This window comes from Cheilinus undulatus, linkage group 5 (genome assembly GCF_018320785.1).
Source record: "Cheilinus undulatus linkage group 5, ASM1832078v1, whole genome shotgun sequence".
NCBI classification, from domain to species: Eukaryota; Metazoa; Chordata; class Actinopteri; order Labriformes; family Labridae; genus Cheilinus; species Cheilinus undulatus.
This window is the reverse complement of record NC_054869.1, coordinates 31,086,810-31,109,765: the sequence shown is the minus strand read 5'-3', so window position 1 is coordinate 31,109,765 and position 22,956 is coordinate 31,086,810. Positions and strand designations below refer to the sequence as shown.

At 39.0% G+C, this 22,956-nt stretch overlaps 1 protein-coding gene across 5 annotated transcripts in view; it reads left to right on the top strand.

Annotated features, from left to right (window-relative positions):
• LOC121510118 (protein FAM214B) overlaps positions 1 to 22,956 on the top strand; it is a 39,158-nt gene that overhangs the window by 4,075 nt on the left and 12,127 nt on the right. The window contains exons 1-2 of one of the 5 annotated variants that reach the window (XM_041788034.1): positions 16,446 to 16,551; positions 16,644 to 16,827. The exons of 1 other annotated variant lie outside the window; for it this stretch is intronic. The gene's annotated coding sequence lies outside the window, so the exon portion shown is untranslated. Of the gene's footprint in view, positions 1 to 16,445; positions 16,828 to 17,352; positions 17,471 to 22,956 lie in introns of those variants that run through there. 3 more of the 5 variants (XM_041788035.1, XM_041788033.1, XM_041788032.1) reach the window with 3 other exon arrangements.

The window sequence follows — 22,956 nt, the reverse complement described above, 5'->3', positions numbered from 1 at the left end:
CAGAGTGAGAAGATGGCAAGGCGACAGTACCACCTGCTGAATAAATCAACATGGTTTGACATTACACCCTGAGAGGCAAAGCGCTGTGATATCCAGTTCTGTATGGTGTGAGAGTTTTAGCCCTGGCTCTCTTTGTGCTTACTTGTGGACTTACATTTAATCCATATTAAAGCAGAAATGTAATAGGCTTACAGTATTTGAAATGATATGTCAGGTAGTCACTCTGTTTATCAGCAGGAAATAATTCAAAACTACTTCTAGAATTGATTTGATGGATGCAGTTTTTTAAATTTCTACTTCCAGTGTCTTGTATGTGCAGATACATACACATAATTCCCTTTTTTATATATTTATAGTTGTTCTTTGCCATGCTTTTAGATGTAAGTGTTTGAATATATGGCAAGCTATTTGATGACAGGTTTTATGACGTTTTTCATGATTCATCACTGATTTTTAACATTAGAACTTTGAATGACTAATTCTTATGTGAAAAATGATTGGCAGATTGAACAGTGAATAAAACTCATTTTCAGACCTGGAACACTTCTAAAATGAGCTTTTACAATTCACCATTTAATATTACTGTAAAGCTCCAGTGAGAAACTATTGCTCTATGCTGATTTTTGTGAGACCTGTGCACAAGAGTTACCCTTTTCATGTTGAACTGAGGGTTTCTGCAAAAATGAGTTTTTGAGTTTTGAGCTTGGAAAGGAGAGTGGACAGAGCTGAAAACTGGGTAGAGAGTACAGAATGACATGCGAGGCCAGATTGACCGCTCACTTCAAGGACATCGGCCTCTGTACACACCTGGATGGGAAAATAGCACCCACCACCAGCCAAATGTGGGTATTTTTCAGCAGTGTCTTGAAAATTTGCTGAACTTTCTGGCCACTGGGGCAGGTCAATAAAAGTATCATGACTTCCTGCGTCAAGGTCACCCCGTTGTAGAGGTCTGCAACAGATGAACCCAAAACACCCAACCATAGAGGACTGCAGCCACATCCACTTTGGATGATTTGACTCATGATTGATGATTTGACTATATGAGTAGTGCTGCAGCTGGTCTGCCTGCTTTAGGTCTTTAAACCAATATCTTAAGTCCATGATAATTTAACAAAACCTTAACCCTGGCATGAGATTGCAGAAATCTTACACAAAATATTTAACAATTCCAAGTCTTACACTAATAATACAGGAAAATTGTTGCATGAATTTCCAGTTTCCCCCGTATGTCACACAGCAAATATTTGCATAATCAGGTACATGACAAACTGGTCAAACCCATGGTTTAAAATGAGCAACAACACTCACACTTTCCAGCACAACCTTAATGATTGTGATAACTCTTCTAATATAAGCTTATAACAACAAACGGATTATCCTGCCTCTCAGTTGCCAGTATTTTCTTGAATAACTGGAATACTTCCCTTTATTAAACAGCCTGTCATTCCAATATTGTTATTCTTGATTTTTATACTATTCCTCATCACATTATGCTGCTTGTTAAAATAAAGGAGCTGGCTAAAAGTGTCAGTCGCTGGTAGATTTGCAAATCCACCAGCAGAAGTGGCAAAGTTAATTTCAAACCCTGGTTGACAGGCCTTATAAATATACCTACAAGGCCACCAGTGCGTTATCCTGCCTTTTTAAACATCCATCCTACCATCCATTTTCTCCGCTTATCCGGGGTCGGGTCGCGGTAGCAGCAGGCGAAGTAAGTCAGCCCAGAAATCCTTCTCCCTTGCAACATTTTCCAGTTCCTCCTGAGGGATCCCAAGGCGCTCCCAGGACAGATGGGATATATAATCCCTCCAGTGAGTTCTGGGTCTGCCCCAGGGTCTCCTCCCAGTTGGACGTGCCCGGAAGACCTCCACAGGAAGGCGCCCAGCAGGCATCCTGATCAGATGCCCGAACCACCTCAACTGGCTCCTTTCGAGCTGAAGTAGCAGCGGCTCTACTTCGAGATCCTTCCGGATGTCCGAACTTCTCACCCTGTCTCTAAAAGCTGAGCCTGGCCACCCTCCTGAGGAATCTCATTTTGACTGCCTTTTTAACAGTTAATTCTATTATAAGTAACAATCCAAACCATGGAAAATGCAGAGAAAGGCACCATGCTGTTCTTCACTTAGTCTGACACCCTGCAGCAGTGGTTTCAGGCATCAGTAATAACTATAAAAAATTGCTGAGCTTGTCACTGATGCTCTTCTTTATCTTGTATAGTTCATTAGGATTTATCAGTATTGATTTTATTAAACAGACCTTAAACAGAAAATCTGTAAACTAAGGATTGTTTGTGGGAAAAAACCACTCACACATTGGATTGTGATTGTTTTTCATTGATGGCATTGCAAAGAACAAATCATTGTCATCATTAATAGGGAAAATGATCATTTCTCATTAAACTCAAAAGAGGCAGTGACCATCGAATAGTTTATGAAAATGTAACTTTGAATGAGCTGAACATGGGATATGTTGCCTTTACAGCAGGAGTTTGCTGCATTCATATTTGATAGCTACATTTTTATATTTTGTTTTAATTTATTCTGGTAAAAGGGGTTAATGAGGTTTAAACATCCAAACAGTAATAATAGTCTTGAGTTTAAGTGAAAAAAAAAGCCAGGGTGTAAAACAGATGCAATAAGCATAATTAAACACAGTGCTTGGAGCCTTATAAGAGGGTTTAACTTCATACTTGCTCCTAATGTATGTTTTAACAACTCCTAACATACCTTATATAATTCTGTGTATGCATTGAGTGTGCTGAAATGGCTTCCATACCAGCTTCAGAATCAGAGAGACGATGTTGGAAGGCAGATGTATCTCACTTCATTATATAGGTCAGGTCAGCACAGAGCTTATCAAGCTAAGACCTGTTCGCTCTCTGCCCCTCTCCCTTTCGACCTTGTCTCTTTGGCTCTGTTCATTACTCTCCAGTAAGATGTCATTTGTCTCCTTACCCTCCAGTCGCATCAAAGCTTCCCTCCCATCCCTCTACGGCTGCTTTTATTCACATCTCTCCATCTCGTAGAGGCTGTAGGCCGGGGCTTTTGCATACATCATCTGTCACTTTTGAAAGCCCTGGACTTGCATGTTTTGATTGTGATACTGTTTTTCTTGCATAGATGTCTGCAAAGTTATATCTGAGCTGAAACATATTGGAACCTATTTAAACTGCCAGTTGCACAACCATGTTTATTGCGGTATTAAAAGAGCACACAATTATGTGTTTGCTGCAGGCCTGAAAGCATTAGTACGTCCCCTGCCTTCCCCAAGAGTTTTAAAGCTGTGGTGCACGAAAATGCCTGCAAGGGGCATGGATCTGTGTGTATTTGTGTGTGTGTTTTTGTTAGTTTGTTTTCAGAGTTAATAAACCAAATGGAAGTGAGTGCTTATCACACAAAGCTCTAAAAAAGAAGTAAAGCCATAGAGCTTTTTGTTTATCTTGGGGGCATATCTGTTCCTTTATTTGTACACTTGTGGTTGTGGTGCATTTGTGTGCTGTGGGTAAAAATAGTTTTGTGTTTGCCTGGCCAGTCCTGGGCATCTCATCAGACTAACTGCAAAGTACATCTGTGGCCAAATGAAACAAGGGGATACTTTTCCTCAGTGTATTGATTATGGCGAGTGCCCAATTGCAGGCAAACGAGGTTACTCACAGTGTGATCAACCTCCTTAAGGTGGATAATAATGCTTTTGTTGATAATGTTTCCACAACTGTCCAAATCATTGTGTAAAATTGGATTACTTCAAGTAAAACAACTGAAAATGTTATCTAGAGGGTATGCTGGTGGTATTTAAGAAAAATCGCACTGGCAGCTGTTTGCATGTTACAGTTTTTATAAAGCTTGAAAACAGAATAAGCTTGTTATACAACAGAAGAATATTTCATTATGGGTCAAATTCAGAGATGGAAAAAATAGCCAAGCGTGTAAAATTAAGTTTCACAATCATGACAAATGACGCAGTGATCTCCCCTCTGAGATGCTGATTGTGTGTCTTTTAAATTTGCTGAGACCACGCCTGCTGGCAGGAAGTTTTGCCTCTCAGCTGTCAGAAATGCTACGCCCTGACAATGGAGGGTTCATCTGGCTGCTCTGCTGGACCTGCCCGGTCCAACATGTTGAGACATAAGACCAAAAATCTGAGTCAGAACCTGAGAATACTAACCTCATATATTGAAAATACACATAAATGGGCTTCTTCCCCAAAAAATTTCAGACAGGAAAGAGGCACTTTGCTTGGTATTGCTAACTTGCAAAACTTTGAGGGAAGGATTTCTGATTTTTCTTTACACAGACTTTAATATTGGAGAGACATTTTGCATGTTATGGGTCATCTTTTGAATAAACTCAATGTAGAAACCAGAAAGAGATGATTTATGGAGAGTCTGATTGACAGAGTATTTTGGAACTCTTATATATTACCATTAGTGAGATCCTAATTAAGCAGCAACTGATCAATTGGCCAATTTTGATTGAAATACAGGAGAATCTAAAAACAAACTAGAACATCATGATGTTTTTTTTGCTGTCATTGAATTTGAAAGTTAAACTTCAACATTCTAGATACATCTCAAACAAAGTGAAATATTTCAAGAATTTTTTTACAGCACACAGAAATAAAATTTTAAAAAATCCACTTTCTCAAAATATTAGAATATCACAAAACACCAAAAAAAAAAGGAATTATAATACAAAAATCTCAATCTTGTGGAAAATTATTATGCCACATGGCATGGAGCCAATCACTCTGTGGCACTGCTAGGGTGTTATAAAACCCAGGTTGCTTTGCCAGCCTTCAGCCACAGAGATTCACTATAGAGTTCAGGTCAAACCAGTTGGCTGGCCTATTTAGCCCAGTAATAACAGAGTCAGCAAAACAGTTTCTGGTAGTTTTGGCTTCAGTGTGGGCAGATGCAAAGTCCTGCTGGAAAAGGAAATCAACATGAAGTACTCTAAAATCTCTTTGTAGATAGCTGACAGTGTTGACTCTGGATTCGATAAAGCACAGTGGACCAACAGCAGCAAATGATATGGCATCACAAATCATCACTGACTGTGGAAACTGAAAGCACTGGACTTCAAGCACCTTGTATTCTGAGCTTCCTCCAGACTCTGGGACCTCTATTTCAAAATGAAATGCAAAATTTGAAAAAAGGTACCTCAAACTTTGCAGTTAGTCTCATTTTGCTGCTGCCAGGCCAAAACCTTGTATCTCCATTTATCATTTTTAAATTTGTTTTCATAAAATCAGTAATATTGGTCAACAGCATTGGTTATTCAATGTTGAAATCATTGTTTAAACCTAAAGGATAAGTGCTAGTCATAGCTGCTGTAATCAACAGACATACCCTGACATTATGATGTATTAGAGGTGGGTCAGTGATGACTATTTAGTAGCAAAGTTAGATAAAATATCATTAACTTGAAGATATTTTTTTGTTGAGAAACTTGAATAAATACAGTTTTTTGTGGTTGAATTCTGTTTTTTACGCAAATATGATATTTGCCTCAGTTGCAAAATGCCAGTTTTGAATAGGTTTAATTTTTTTTTAAACGCTTCAAAATGATTGTTAATCAATTCACATAAATCGACACATGTAAAAAAGCTTTATCACAATGTGTACTTAACAAGGGGCTGCATGGGGTCTCGTTGATTAGTACTGTTGCCTCATGGCAAGAAGCTTCCTGGTTTGAATCCTGCCCTGTGATTAACTGGCGACCAGGTGTGCCTCACCTCTCACCCTATAACTGAGATTGGCTACCGCCCCCATGACCACAAACGTGCTAAGGGGTATAGAGAATTGATGGCTGAATATCAGAACAAGGGCATTTGTGGTCCTTTTATCAGATTATGCTTCTACCTGTTCATGTCATAGCAGGAGCAATGTAGCCTCACAGAGCTGCTAGCATTACTGCAGCACAGGAGCTGATCACAAAGCTCATTTTAGCCCCCTAATGTGACAGAAATGTTCAAAGAAAGCCAGGCTTAAGACATAAATTGTAGATTTAAAGGTTCATCGATGCATCAGTGTGATATTTACATGGTGATAAGGATGTCAACATTGGACGTTCTAAGACTCAAACACAGTGCAACAACTCTTGTAATAAGGCTCCTTGTTATTAGCTACTGCTTACTGACTTCAAGCATGTGTGTGTCTGTATGTGTGTTAGTGTTGGACTGATCTCAGGATTAACCCCAGCCAGACCTCATGTGAGCTTCACCCTGTAAACCCCCCTTACAAAAATGGATGAGCTGGCTGCTCTATCCGTTTGTCCATGTTCAGTGAAGTGCATGTGTGCAAGCTTCAGTCATATTCAGTCTGACACCTGCCTCAAGAGTAGTTGTTAAGTATCTGATCTATCTACTAAATATCATATTTCACTGTTGGGAGCTGTTTACATAAACGTAAATGCATGTAGATGAGTTCTATAATTCTGCCATTACATTCTTTCAAAACTGATTTAGTTGCAAACAGATCTATCAGTTTGATTGGTTCTTTAAATGTCAGTATTGTTGGTTAAGTTTTAGAAACCAATTAAAAAGAGAGTCATTTCTTTGCAGTATCTTTTTGTTTCACTGCCCAGATGGTAGGCAGGACTTCATTCAGCTGCTACCAGTCTGAGTGGTGCAACAGCCCCATGCTGTGAAAGCTAAAGGAAAACATGAATTACTTTAAACTGAGAACAGCCAGAGGAAAATTATACTTGCCATACGGGATGGGGGGGTTGCAGAGAATGAGGTAAAGAGATGGAGGGGTGAAAATACAGTCAGGGTGAAGGAGTGAGGACTGAGAGGGGAGGTGCAAAGTGAGGGACAGAAAGAGAGAGAGAGAGCTTTATTTCCTCTCCTCCATGAATAGGCAGCATATTTCCTCGGAACATTCCATCCTCTGAGCTGGCCCAGCCTGTCACCAAGACTCAGGGTGCCATACTCCTCCCCATCTCTGCATTTCTTCCCATTACACTGAGTCTTTCTCCTTGCACATCAGTCACAGCTCAGTTTTCCCTTTTCTTTCCTTAGCAAAGGTGAGCTGATTGTGTAGTTTTTATCAAAACTTTTATGACTAGACACCGTGTAGAAATTATGATATATCAGAGTAAATATTGGCTCCTACAGGTTGAAGGACCACACATATTAAAAGTGTGTGGAAATTAAACTTGATCACACCCTATTTTTAGAAAGGATACAGGGAGGACCATTTATGAAGAACTTAAGCTGTGTTTGAACAGTCTGGTTCAGTTTGGTTTGGCATAGTATGCAATTATTTTTGTTTTTTCTCAGTAAAGGTTGGGGAAGGCACCAAAAGAAGTGATTTATATTGTCATACTGTTTTGGCCCTTTCTGTCGTGGTATTAGGGGTACTTATCTGACCCTAAAGATTAGAGATGGACTCACTACAGTCCATCAATTGATCAAAAGTATTCTCACATGCAACAGTAGTAACAATTGACTAACACAGAACATGCCACATTTGTTCTGAGCTGAGCTCCTTTTCACCCTTCATTTGTCATAAACAAGAAAACAGAGATATGATATGTAATAGATGAGACGTGTTGGGCACTGTTTGATTTAAATGGCAACTCAATTAAAGATAACTTATGATCCATTGTGATGTGCCATTTGCGAATGGTTTTGCTGGTTCTAAAAGCCAGCTCTTTTATCTGAATGACAGGAGCCAGCTCCAGTTCGAGAGCATGTTTCAGATCTTTTAAAATCACAGACATTCTTCTCGCTGCAAGCTAAGTTGGATGGATATTAGCTGTGGACATGCATGCAAGATCAGGGTTTACAATGCAAAACTGTGCCAAACTGTAGTGAACCAGACCAGACTGCCTGGTGGAATTTCATAATTGGTGAAATGCCCCTACATATTGAATTAATATATAAATATATACGGTACAGTCAAGCAGAAGATATATCTAGAATTGTTTGAAGTTAGGGATGCACAATATTGGATTATTTTTTGTTATCCAATATTCTGATATTTAAAAATTAATTCTAACTGACACCCATATAGACATCTTGCCAAGTTTAAGAATGAACACAGAAACAAACTTCAGATCTTAAAACACACTTTGAACAAAAAAAATGACTTCAGCTGGTCCATTGGTCCTGCTTAAAACTTTATATACTTATTTGTATATAAACTTCGCACAAGAAGTCAGGAAATTTGTGTTTGGTAGAGATTACTCCTTTGTTGTAACTATGCTTCTTGGCAATAAATCTTATGTCATTGGAAATCCTGTTTATCTCCCTTTTAAATGGTGCCACATTTTTAAAGAACATGCATTTGTGGGATGAACAGCAGAGCTTAGTACGTGGTTTGCATCCATGAAAAATTTGCCAAATCTTCTCTATGCCAAACAGCTTATTTTGCTGTTGCTATTGTCTCTTGTTTTGAGTTTCTGGTATCCCTAGGTGCTGACGATCAGGTGCCTGATTGGCATCTGATTGTCAGCACCTGTGAGCATGGGCCCTGCTTTAATGGTCTGTAGGTATCTGCTATAAGAATCAACATGCCACATTTGACTGATCTGGATAGGGCCCATATTATAGGGCAACTTAAAGCTGGTGTTCCACAAAACCGGGTTGCGGTATATTTTGGAGTGAGCCCTGGTAGAAGAAGTCAACACCCTCCACATACCGGGGGTGGGGGGTGTGGGGGGGGGTGGCCTGCCAACAACCCAGACCTCATCCCCATTGGACACTTGTGGAATCAGCTTGGGTATGCTGTTGTTCCTCCCGACCGACCAACATAACCACACTGGCTGGCTTGCGACAAATGCTTGTTAAAGAATAGGATGCCATCCCACAGCACTGTTTGACAAGGCTGATGATCAGCCTGAGGAGGAGATGACAGGCTTTTGTGGCTGTCTATGGTTCTTCTGCATGCTACTGAGGCTCCTATTTGTTAAATAAATTAATTATTACATTTTCAATACATTTTGTTTCTTCAGACTTAAATTATCCAGTCCACCAAACAACACAGAGCAAGAGTCAATAGCTGAATAAGCTGATTGGCATTGGCAAAGAAGAAGATTTGGCAATTTTTTCATGTCACAACCCACATACTCAGCTCTGCTGCTCATCCCACAAATGCAAGTTCCTTACAAATGTGAAACCATTTAAAAACGAGATTAACAGTCTTTCTGACAGTATAAGATTTATTGCTAAGAAGCATTGTTCTACCATAGGTTTATATTACTGATATTACAACTGATACAAGGGTTGTAGATTTTGGAAATTTTTCTGCTTATACTGATGATTACCTTTTTACTCTGATGCCTGCTGATTCTGATATCATGCAGATAATATAGTGAATCCCAAATGGGCAGACCAAAGCACTTTTATTCTCTAAATCTTTTTATCTTTATCTGTCCTATTTAAACCTAAACTCAATCAATTTATTTTATAAATAAACTGTTAAACCACCCAACATTTTCTCGTCCCTTTATATAAGTTAAGTGTGAAACTGTAAAATCTAAATAAAGTCAAAACTATAAAGGCTATAAGGCTTTTACTGGTCAAGTGAATTAAGCTAATTTGCTTAAATGGGTACAGGAATAAAGCACATTAGCACATCCACAAACCCAGGAAAAATATTTTTTTCTGAAAGAAAATTAAACCCTTTTACTCCCTGTGCATTGTCGGCGACGCACTGTTGAAGCAAACTTAACATGACCATAATTGCATGACTGTTTGTGCTATTGGAAAAATTCAAACAGTTTCTAAAAGCTAAGAAACTGTGCTTTACAGCCAGCATGTGGTTATTTCTTTAATTTCCCCTTTTCCCACTAAGATTCGAGCATAAAGTTTCCCTGTTTTTTGTGTTTCTTCATTTTAAACTGTTAAAACACTTAACATGAAATAATATGTAAATAAATGCCATATATTAAAAGTTCTAAGTATTGTGGAAAAATGGGCAAAAGCATGTACTCACAGGAAATTTTCTGGGCCCCTTTATGGTTTAAATAAGAAAAGAGCCCAGAATCTCAGATTTAATTTAAACAGTAAAAAAAAAACACTTTTTAAACATGCAGTACATTGTACACAACTGTCAGATATTAATGTACTCCAGAATAATGGGCAAAATCACTTACAAGACACTTTCTGTGCCATTTATAGTTAAAATAATAATGTGTCCAGAGGCTCAGGAGTTAAAGGGTTAATGCAGAGACTAAAAAAAAAGACATGTCTCTTTAAAGACTTTCGATCTTTTAGTCAACACACAGCTGCTCAAACATTCCCCCTCTAGAGAGAGTTCATCTCACCAGATTGTTAAGTGCTCTGAAATGTAAATAAAAGAAATCACTCTCGATGGGAAAAGGAATCTGCTATTTGATAATTGATTGATTCTGGGATCTTTAATGGGATTGGTCAATTCGGTAATTGCATCTTAATCAAAGATTCTGTTCTGAAGAAAGAAGAAGGATGTTCAGAGATACAGAGCTAAAGGCAAATATGGTGTAAATTGCAGTTGATGTCATTATTGTTGTCATGTTGTCAAAAATAGCTGAACCTGCTAAAACAGAAAAAAGACAGACAGCATAAACAAACAAGTGTTATTTGTTTAGTCACACAGAAAGCGAATAGTTAAAAAACCTAGCCTAAATGTTCAAAGTAGGTCAAAATGTAAATTTTCGCCACACATTGTTGTGACTATAAACAGCAGCTACTATGATATGTTTGTCTTCTTACTGCACATCCAATCGCTTAATTGTTACTGTAAAATCAGAAACATTGCATCACAAAACGCAACGGCTCTGAGTCAACACAGAACAACCCGGCACACCACTGACACTGTGCTACCAACACACTCTCTGACTGTACAGCAGACATAGAAACCAACACACACGTGTGCTTGTGCCTCTTTAAACATGTCCAGTACACAGAGTCCCCCTCCACACACACTTTCCTTTCCCACCCTTCCTCCCCTCTTCCTCTCCTCCTTTTGTTCCCTTCCTCCTGAAGAGGAGGGTGAAATGGACCTTGTTTTCGAAAGCTGGTCATGTAAAACTGTGACAAACTGATGAAGGAAGTCTCAGGTTAGTTGAGTCAAAAAAGAGCTCTTCAGTTTTTGAAGGCTGTGGCTGTGTGGAGCTGGTGGGTGAAATCTCCCTAAAAACACAGCTGGTGTCACTTTGAGAGGCCCAGAAAAACAGGCATTCATGTGTCAGTGTGTGTTTTGCAGTCTTCCACGTGCTGTAGTTAAGAGTTTAACCCCACCGTTGTCATATAGACATCAAAATAAACAGTGTCATGGTCTTTAGCAGAGATTGCATCGATGCGTGTGTTTGATGGAATGTGGGCGAGTGTTTTCAATGCTTCTTTCTCCTCAGCTGCACTCACTGTGCCCTTGAGTGGAGGAGGTCTTCATTGATAAGACACACCCCTTTTGCCCATATATGGAAGACAACATGGGCCCTTAAAGGAACAGAAGTATGTGTGTAAATGTGTGTTATGTGTGTGTGTTTGCTGAACCACAAGATCTTAAATAACAGTGCAGGGTTGGAGCAGAATATGCTCATTATTACATTTTTTACTGACTCTGTTGTTAAAAACAGCAGTCAAATCTGTGTCCTAACAGGCCTAGTATCATTTTAAATTTCAGATATCCTTCTGTCAGTTTGTCTTCCTCTTGTTGTCTCATTCTTCTCTGCCTGCAATCCCCTCCTCACCCTCCCCTTTCCCCACCTCTCTATATTTGGAGGTATGTCGTTGGGACCGTGTCTTGTTATTCAAACATCATCTCTGCTCAGCGATCACACAGATGCACCAAAACAACTGTGACATACTTTCATACAAATCACCCACTGCAACATTCATGAGGATTTTCTACACATAGAGCTGAGACAATTAATTAATCAGTGATTGATTTGATTCAAGCTTAATTCATAAAATTTGACATTTGTTTGGTGCCTTTTTAAAAAATGTGATAGTAAACTGGATTATTTTAGGTTATGAAACATAGTTCACATTGTAAAAGTTGCCAGATATAGCACGGGGGTACTTTGAGCATTTTCCACTCATATTCTACAACTTAAAACAGGCTTAATGACCCTTAAATCTATAAGGAAAATAAAATGGCTGATTAGGCAATATAAAAACAATTCTGGTTGCTGCTCTTTGTGATTGCATGCATGTGGGGTGGACCATTAAAGAGACCTGCTACCATAACAGGAAACTCTGACTTTCTGTCTAGCAGAAGCATTAGAGGCTTCAAACATTAGGTTAAAGGTAGAATTTATTGCAGTTACAGCATAAAGAGAACTCACCATACAACAGGTACAAAAGACGGTTAAATGTGGCAGTAATGAAAAGAAACACGATTTACTTACTTCAGAATTCTTGTTTTTCTTCTTAGAGGAAAATGCAGTCTCACAATAAGGATATGCATTGTATTATGATGAGAAAGGAATTGTGAAAGTCAGGGCAGATACTGATGACAATATTGCTATGAAAAATAACATTTCAGATTATGGCCACTTCTGATGTCAGTCAATTTTTCATACTTCTTTAAATTATTTTTTCAAATGAGCATTGTGAATGAAAGAGTTTCAGTTGTTAGTAGCCACACCTTTTGAAATGTCACTGGCACGTCTTACAGATTGCAAGTTGCTTTTCCTAGACTGACACTATTGAGGATAATCTATGTTAGGTTTGTACAAAAAAAAGATCTGTGTGCTTTAAATGTTACAGCCGCCCTTGTACTTTCACATGTCCATTTTATTGAGGTGAATGCTAAAAAATATATCCATGAGGTGTTGCTGTCTGAAGAGGACCTCCTGAACTGTAGTTGGTGTACTTTCTGTCCTCCGCCCAGCTGTTTTGTAGCTGTCTGTCTCTGTGCCCAGGTGAGCTAACGTCATAGATACAACTGTACTTTCTAACAACTCATACAAGATACAGCAAACTTGCCCCCCTCCCCCAACACATTCTTCTTCATCATGTTTTGCTGCTCTGGCTGAACTTGCAGTGATATTGCTCCACACTGCCCCCACAGTTGATGGTGGTATTGCAAGGTTGAGCCATATCAGTAAATGTAAGACAACGGATAAAATAAGGATGAAATGAACACAAAACACAGACAGAAATCATCCATGTAAACCATCCATATCCCTTTATGTACGAAAGTAGATGGGTGCATTTGAACTGTCACTACTGACATACTGTACTTAACCACATCTGTTACATTGGAGAGACATGAAAAAAATGAATCCACTACAGCTCACTGTCTCACACACAGCTCCATAACTTATTTTGTGCTACTCCAACCATCCTCCGCTCTTGTAGTTGTCTGTCTCTAAGCCCAAGTGAGCTAATATCACATATTTGAATGTAGATGTGCAGAAACTTAAAATTCACTTGAACAACGCTAACCCATTTTTTAAATCTGCAGGGCATCAAACATATGACCCTATATAAACTCAAAACGCTGATCTGGTTGAGAAAAAAAGCCAAAATGTGTCACATCCTCTTCATTCTTCTTTAAGGAAAAAACAACATAATAAAGCAGTGGTGATTTCTAATCACACTATTTCCATCTTGTTTTGGAAACACCCAGGTTGCTACAGTACACAGAGAGAAGTAGACACAGAGGAGAAGAAAGACTATGACTCAGACACAAAGAGACGGGGAGCTATCAATAGGATTGTCTCACGTGTTGACCAGCACACATCTGATAACTCTGGTTTCCTAAATAAGGAAAGGTGTGTTTGAGTCTGTAACAAAAGGGCCAGGCAAAGTTGTGAACGAGAAGCATGTTCTTAAAAGTTTCACACTGTGTGTAGGGCTTTGACTTCTGTAATCTCCACCCACAATTGTTGTGTGAGTCAGGGAAGCAAATGTGTGGTGCACTTGCTGGCACTGCGTATACTTTCACCACACTACTCTGAAATAGTTCTGGCCTCGTCAGTGAGCTGCTCCTTATTAACTAACAGATGGACAAACACACACAGACATACAGCTGAGAGCTGCTCCTGGTGCTCAGCTGATAAACTTTTCACATGCACTTCATTCTTTATCTGTACTCCAGCTACAGATAAGCCTTCTGTGCTTGTGTTTGTGTATGCTATAGGTGCTGTTTAGACTCCATGCCAAGGTTATAATAGTTTGGGATTTTGAAGAAGTTTTTATTATTATTATGGTGTGAGACTTTGTTTTAAAATTCAGTTAAGTGTTCATCAGTTTTTACAGTTGGTCAATTAGATTTTTTGGTCATTTTTCTCTTAGAAGTTTGTGCTTCTCTATGAAATATTCTAGTCTTGTCATAAACACTTTTTTCTGAGTAATAGCCAATAAGGATTCAGGTCTAATAGATCAACATCTCTGGCACTCATTGAATTGATAGAAGAGATTGTAAATTGTATAGACAATAGGAAGTTTGCTATTGGAGTGTTAATTGGTTTTTAAAAGTATTTGACACTGTAGTTCACAATATATTGCTCCAAAAACTGGAATGAACTGACATTTTTTTTTAAATGTAGATAAGGAGTGAAGTAAAACTGATTGGAAACTTCCTCCTACTCATTTTGAAACATTTGTTTCATGCTGGATATGGAAGCTGATACTGTGTAAAGGATAACCATTTTAGTATTTTTAACCCTATTCCCACAGTATTAAATAAAATAAATTCTGAGCTTATATAATTACCGCTAGTCCTAGATCCACTATTAAATATAACATTTGGAAACTGTTAATATTTTAACCATCTCTCAGTGTCAATTTTTAACACTTTTTTTTTTTTTACACACTAAGGTGTACTTAGTATTTGTAATAATAATCATCAACACAGCTCATTGCTCTTTCCATACTTACTAAGGATAGCAGCCTTGTATAATATCAGTGACAAAGTCAGATGTTTTATGGCAAGGAAGAAGCAAAGACACAGATTTAGATCTAGACTATAACCTAGTTGAAAAATCTGCACACCGCCCTATATGATAAACCATATCCTGCCAAAGGCAGGAAATTACCAGCTCAATGAATTAGTTCACCCATAGTGAAGACATATTTAACATCAGAAACAACAATCCTCCAGAAACAGCAAAAGAATCCCAGCAGTTATAACTGTAAAACAGGTAACATAAATACACACACATCTATTAATACACCTATAAACACATAAAACACATCTAAACACTCTGTATGATGGGAAAACCCCACCCTGCAGATTTGAAATGACAGTGAGCGAAGCTTAGGTTAATTGAGTCTTTACAGAGTTGGATTAAACCTGAATGGATCAACACTGTCAACTAACTCCAACACTGAAGGCAATTACAATTACACTCTGAGAGTTAAAGTCAACTCAGAAACTCTGAAAACTGAGACCTCACAACTCCTGCATTAGTCCGTAGGTCATTGTCCAAGGTGCCCTCTTAATTTGAAAATAAGAGTATTTTTTAAGAAAAATACATTTCTGACTTCTGCAAGGTACAACTCATCCAAAATCTAAATCACTGAGACAAACCATAAAGAACTTGTCAGTCAGTATGCTTGTGTCAAAGGAAAATTTTTCTCTAATTTTATTTTATTCTAGATTTTTTCTAATCACAACAAACAGTGTTAGTTAGTTAGTATTTTTTGGGAAAGTTCCCTTTTTCAGTTTTGGTGATATGAATGATATTACATGATAGTTCTAGTTGTTTTGTTAGTTTTTGGTTAACTGTAATGCTCAATTCTACACAACAGAGTATCTGTGTGAGAAAATAAATCAGCAAAGGAAGGGGGATGATTTTATATATGCTAACATCTTTATTATCTGAGCTATTAATTGCTAATTTAATTTATTAATTTATTATCATAAAATGCTGTTCTTTCTAAGACAAAGGCACACATGCAGCAGACACACTATGGAAGAAGATTACACAAGTTAAACGGTTCACTCATAACATGCTTGAAGATGTGAAGGACACACATTTAGCACACAAACATACACACAGTGATTGCTCTTTGGTTGTTTTACGGCAGAACAGGCCGAGCAGGAGCAGGTGGGTGGGGTTTCAAATCCTCACACCTCCTCCCACCCTTCACTCCTCACCCCCAGCCAATCAGGACCACAGCCATTACAGCTGACCCCCCTTTTCTCCAGCCAATGAGCTGTCAGCATCACCCCCCACCACTGCCACCTTTCTTTCCTCTGTATGCCTTCACTGCTGAGTGAGCAAAGCATGCACGGCTCTATCAGCTGAGAGGAAACCGACAGAAAGAAAACACTGAGAGAGCGAGAGCGAAAAAGGGTTGAAAGGAGGGGCCTGAGAGTAGATGGAGGAAGAGTGGAGAGGGTGAGGTAGAGGAGGAATGGGAGGAGAGGGGAAAAGGGGGAACGCTAGCATGTGAAGTAGCTTTTGTATTCAGGATATTTTGGAGGGGCGCGAATGAGAGAAAGGAAGAAAGAGAGGCAGGAGGGGGAGCCTGCGAGAGAAAAGGAGAGGGAGGGAAAACACCAGAGATGGGTGGGGGGTTCAAGTTGTCGATGGGTTTTTGATGTGTGAGGGTGGAGAGAGGTAGACAGGAAGAAAACAAGCAACAGAGAGAGAGAGAGAGAAGGTAGTGTGCGCTGTCAGCCCTCCTGATAAAACAAGCAGAGGAAGGCAGAGAAACTTGACTTGTTTCTGATTGTTTCAACACCACCTTTACAGGAGGAAGACAGCACACAAGGACCACAAACTGGAGAGTCAAGGCAGAGAGAAGGCAGTGGAAACAGAAGAAGGACTGACAGAAAAGGCAGCAGTCTCACCCATCAAACCAACAGACGGAATAGAGGAAGGAAGAAAGGAGTACAAAAGCGAGACAGCAAGATAAACCCCTGGCTTTCTAAAGAGGGTGAGTGTCACAAGTTGTTCTGCTGTTAAGTCAAGTGTACTTATGCTCCTCCTGTCATATTGTTGTCAACTGGGCCAGTGGTGACTCAATGTCTCCTAAAATGGCCACATGAAATGCAGACAGACAGATTGGGCCAGCAGACGTACACAGACAGACAGGCAGAGGGAGGGAGGGGAAGACAAAAAGAGACCCGTGTCAAACAGCATTCTCAGCAACTATGTCACTGAGCCAGCTTAGTTTAGACGGCCAAAGTCCGGCGTGTATTCGGTGTTACTCTCTGTTCAGAGGTTTATGTCTCCTTCTGGCACTTTTTGTCTTTCTTTGTCACATCCTGCCTTCTGTCTTTGTCTCATCCTTAAAAAGCACTCACAAACAGGAATGGCTGTCATTCCATCCCCTTATGCGCAGCGACATCAGATTTCCAAACTGTAGACAGCCCATGTAATCCAATCAACAGGTGATTGTTTGCATGAACACTCACAACTTTTTTGTTAGTAAGAGAATGAGTGTGTGTTTGTTTATCAGCCTGCAGGCGCAGTACAGGCCTGGGAGTAGCCTAGGTGGAGTGCTGTGAAGAGTTGATGGGACGATCAGGGCACTTGGGAGACTGCTAACTTCATGCAGATGCAATCATACCTAAAGGGTGAGAAGAGGACAAAGAGTAAGCAGTGGAGTTGATAGACGACAGTTTCCACAAACAGGCCCATTCAAGATAAAATGTAGCTTATGTCCGTTTACTGAAATAAATCATGGGACATAGTGTGTATGATGGTGGAAAATAAACCTTATTGAATGCTGGCAGACTTCTTTTTGATAAGCAGAAGACTTCATGTCAGGTTTTATGCACTGCAAGATACTTTGATCATTTATTATCAAACACATTTTTCATCTCTGTCCTTTTTTATCTGCACATCTTCTGAGACTACTTTTTAACAGAAGGCTGCCTTTTAATAGATATAGTTTTGTAGGTTGAGGATGAGACAAATTAAAAAAAACCAGTCAAACTTGCTATTTGGATTACTGTGGAATTGCATCAGTGCACAGTGTCTCCCTGAAGGCTACATCCTCCTCTGTAAAAAAAAAACAAAAAAAAAACACAAAACGGGAACATCAGTGTCCCACGTAACTGTCCAAAGCATATTAGCCTATTGTGAGCAACTTAGAACCTAGAACTGATTCAAAATTTTTAACTTTATTTTAAGTATACCCTTGGGGGGAGGCTGTTTAAAATGCTTGGAATTTCTCTTAGTAGCCTCTTGGTTTACTGCTGTGTGCATCTACAGCCTTAATAGCTGTTGATGTATCAGAACGGTGAAAATTTATGATTCTACTGTCTTTATTGTTTGAATGCTCCATGCAATTAAAGAAGTATTGAATCTTTAAGAAAAACTCTAGTTTATATATTTTCAACCCAAAAGCTGCTGCAAGTAAAGAGGCCACTTTCCAACTGCATAAATACATCAGTGGAATTGTTGCAAATATGTTTGTTCAATTGACAGTGTGTAGGATTTGTCTGAATTTATTGGTAATTATAAACATCACCATTAACAAAAAACAGTCAATATTTGGTGCATTGGACTTGTATAGTTACCATGTTAATGAAACATGTTTACAAGAGCCATGTAGAGGTTTAGAAGCTTTGGATCATGAAAACACTTACAGCTTAATATCAATAAAATATTTATATCATAATAAAGAACAGTGTCTCTAAACATGAAAGGAATTGGGCAAGTCTTCTTCAGTGCAAACAGCTGTGAATAGAACAGCTGTTTTTTCTCCCATAAACTTTTCTTAGTGGCGGAGTGCTGCAGTAGTAAAAAAGGATTATGCAGTGGTAGGTTTTATTGACATTTCTGATAAAACTGTTAACCAAGTAAGTATAAAGGAAACCTTATAGTCTTTAGCAATTGACTGGGTGATGCTGCCTTGTGTGTTGTGCATGCATGTAGCACATGGGTGCTGTGATGAATGTGCACAGGTCATGTGTCAGGGTATTTTCTGAGGAGTGCTGCTGGCTATGAACTCTGCCCCCTTCACCGCCATGCATTTCACTCAGAGTGGGTTTTAAGGTTAGGGCCATCAACGTGTTTTTCAATAGCATGTTTATAAAAACATGTGTTTTGTGTAACTGTTTCATTCCACCTTTGAGCAACCTTTTAGAGTTTGCATGGAGCAATAGGGTCTTTGGAGTACTCATACTGATGCTCCTGTTGTCACCCAAGTGACTGGGTCCCATTCCAAGTAGTACTAAAGATGCTTTTCTGTAGAACCAGTTATAGAGTGTGGTTGTCATCATTTGCTACATGTAGATCAACAGCTTTTGGCTTTGTTTTAGCCTTTTAACATATCCTCACATGATGGTGAAATTGAGAGCCCCTTGTCCTCCTGATGAGTCATCTGACCCAAGACTCTGGCCTTTGGCTTCTTGACCACAGTCTTCCTCACCTAAAGGAACTCACAGACTTGCACATATTTCAACTCACATCAGAACCTAAATGACCTGTTTGAGGGACAAGTCCATCCGCAGTAAGAAACGTTTCAGTTCAACAAGAAGCATGCCTTAAGTCAAAGGTGAAATAAACCTTTTGACCCGGGCCTTTTAACATGACTGAGTTGAGTGATGCTATTGGTTAGACCTTTATGTACTGACTTTTGCTTTAGTTTTAACCTCTGAGTTGCTGCAACAGCCTTCAACCATCACTCAAAAAACATGAAAAAAGGCACATTTTCTGATCAGTAACTTAATTGTGGTTTGTCTACCCTTGAATATGACTTAGTTTTGATTAGTTGGCGACTTTTAGTGTTGAAAATAGAAGCAAATGCAAAAGCACATTCAAAACAATTTAGTTCCTTAAAAGTTCATGTGAGGCTGGATACATAAGCCAAGGAATCCCCATTAATACCCTCTTTTAAGACTACGTTTTTTTAGCTTTTTTTTTTCTTTATTTCTTAATAGGCCAGCTGAAGAGAAACAAGAAAGATGGGGAGAGAGAGTGGGGGAAGAAATGCATTGACTACAGCCTCTGCATATGGCTCCTGCCCCACCAACTGAGCCAAACTGGCACAAACTTACACAAAGCAAGACTAACCTGAAAAGATGCCCTCCATCTCTCTAGCAGGGTATGACTGAATTAACTGACAGGTTGGCATGTCAGAGCTGTTGCCAGCAGATGTAAGGCCCTCTTCAGCTCCATTTTCTATTGGCCTGTTGCTCGATTTATTAGAAGTTACAGTAGGTCGAGATGGCCTTTCCAATATGGCCACCCCTGTCATCTGGCTTTATTTGGCTGTTTCAGAAGCTATTGTCCATATGTGTCCATGTTTCATATGTGTGGGAGTTTATTCTAAACTAAATATCTCTGAGTCTTTTTATTTAGAGCTTTACCAGTTTTTATTTAGTATTTTTACTACCAAAAATACAGCTTTTAGTCTGTAAAATCGATAATTATTGATATAGCAGTCAACATTGAGATGCATTTTGAATGAAAAAACACCATTTATTTTTTAAAAGATATATTTTTGGGCTTTTTATGTCTTTATTTGTAGTGACGGGAAGTGGAGTCAAAAGAGTCAAAAACAGGCATGAGAGAGTGGGGGAGAGATGTGCAGGAAAGAGGCCACAGGCTGGACTTGGACCTCAGCAGCCTGCGTGCATGGGGTGCCCCTTAAACCACTAGGCCAACTGCGCCCTGATAAAGACCCTTTCTATGTGGATTTTATGCCTATATATTGTACTGATGGGTTGGAGTGTTTTCAAATGCAAGCTAAAAATTTATTTGATTGAAACATATTTTGATATAAAACAGTCCAGCGATCTGCAAATGGAGGTGCAAATTATTTTAGCTTAATTCCAAGACTATAAGATTAAAAGTCCCAGAGCAGCAGGTTTATGTACTATGGCCATGAATACACTGCCAGCCCTTACACTGGGGACTTTACCTGCTCCTGCTGTATTTTTATCCTCAAGGTCTCTTGCTGGGCTGCAGTCTCTCTCTCTCTCTTTCTGTTCCCTCATCTCCTCATCCTTTCTCTGTTTCTTTTTGTCTCCGTCTCAGTCTGGCAGCTTCTCTGTTGTTGGGCGTTTCTCATTCTTTTGTCTGTCATCTTACCATTTCTTCTCTCGCCCTGTCTCCTTTTGAATGATTGCTCAGCTTGCTGTTCCACTTCCAGAGATGCTGCAGATGTTGCATTCAGATTACACCTTGCCTGCCAACAATGTGTAATATGTTCATCATGCCTCATGTTAGCAGCTTTCAATCATTATGGTGGGGTATCAATTTTAGATTAGCACTTGCTCCACAAATCAATGCTAGTATAATGGCTTGGTTGGCATTGATTTTGTCTGATACTATGATTTTTTTATTTCCAGTATTAGTCCACTAAATAAGTCCTCTTGTTTTTAGAATTGCCGTTTATCCGCCAGCACTGGTAGGCCACAGGTGCCTTTATATTAAAACCACTATAATTTGAGCAATGCAGTTATGGAGTATTTAATTCTGTGTTGGAAAACACACCCAGAAACTTGAAGCCTTTCTTGGGGTAAAGCCAGAATGTTTCTACTCCTCTGTTTGCTCCTGGGTCAAGCCTTCAGAAAGGGTTAGGCGGTCCCAAACAACCTTTGGCTCAGTTGGTTCAGAATAAGGTCAGAAATCCTGTGGGACCAACAGGGACCTGTTAGGTACTCTCAGTGAGCTCTAATATAGGCAAGGACTATTAATACTCAGTGCTGACTGCTCTATCATACGTTCCCCATCCCCCACTCCCTGTTTTATCAGCCACTGGGTGCTTACCCAAGAGACACCACCTGTCTTCAGGGGTGACAAAACAGGCTAAGGTGATTCCTTGTATTGTGTTGATTAAAGATCCTTATCATGCTGCCTTTTTTGTAATTTGACTTGGTAATGATATGAACTAGAAATTCTCATTTAACTGGAGCAGCTCTGTTTTGGCTGTAGTATGAGCAAAATACCAGAGTGTTAAAGGAATAAATCTGGTATAAAAGGGAACTAACTAATTATAAGTTTGTTCAAATTAGTTTTTCATCATTTGAATATAACAACTGTTTTATTTTTATCTAATTTGAATTAACCATTTACTAATGCATTGACTCTGCCATCTTGCGCAATCATGTTTTAACAATACAACAGAAGGGGCTAGATAACAGTCATGGGTCTTTAAAAATTTTACTATTTGACAAGGTTATCATCAAACGTGAGTGTTGCAGTCTGACCTTGAGTTGTCTCTAAAATTCAAAATTTTACACACTGTGCCTTTACAGAAATAAACCCCTGTTATACGGTTTTTGTTCTCCAGATGTCGTGGATGGGGCACACTGGTTCTTAAACTGTACCTTGTCCTCTTGTTCACATTAGCTGAATTCATGCATTTTTTTTTCTTGAGTGTTTTTTCTGTGTTGTAGCAAACACTTTTCAATAAATACCAAGTATTCCTTAATTAGACTGTTAAAATATAGATTGAGGATTTTTCTGCCTTACTGTAAATTTTGTTGTGAATTTTGGAGAGGCTGTCACGCTTTTGCACATAAAGTGGGTTTTCTCAAACGTTGAATTTTATGACAGCAAAAGTACAATGTCATGTGAGTAATGACAGGTACTGAAAGTCTTCAATCCACACAGTTATCAGCTCTGTGCCACTCTTTGTTGGGAAAGCATTATGTGATTGTAACCATTTATAATACTGTTGCTCATCATGCATATAGAAGGTAATGATGGGTTTATCCATCTTTTGTTCTTATTTATGTCCTAGTGTGCTTTTGTCGTCTTTGACTGATGTTCTTCCATTCTTGTTGAAGTTGAAGGGTGTTTATTGTCCCAAATCAATGGCGTAATTACAAAAGGAAACTGGATAACAATACGTTTATTTTAATGGAGACTATCTTAAACACTTTTTTAGTATATTTGTACATACATTTAGATTTTGGGATTATTTACTGGCCCAAAAAATATGAAATTTCAACCCAGTAATTTTTGGTCAGCCTATGTCTGAAAAAAAGTAAAATGTATTATCTGTTCAAAATCTGTGCTCCTTGTGAAGTTAAAATGGGAGTCCTGATAATCCTTCCCTTCACCTGGTAACTCCACCAGTTGCCATGGACACACATAGCTGTAC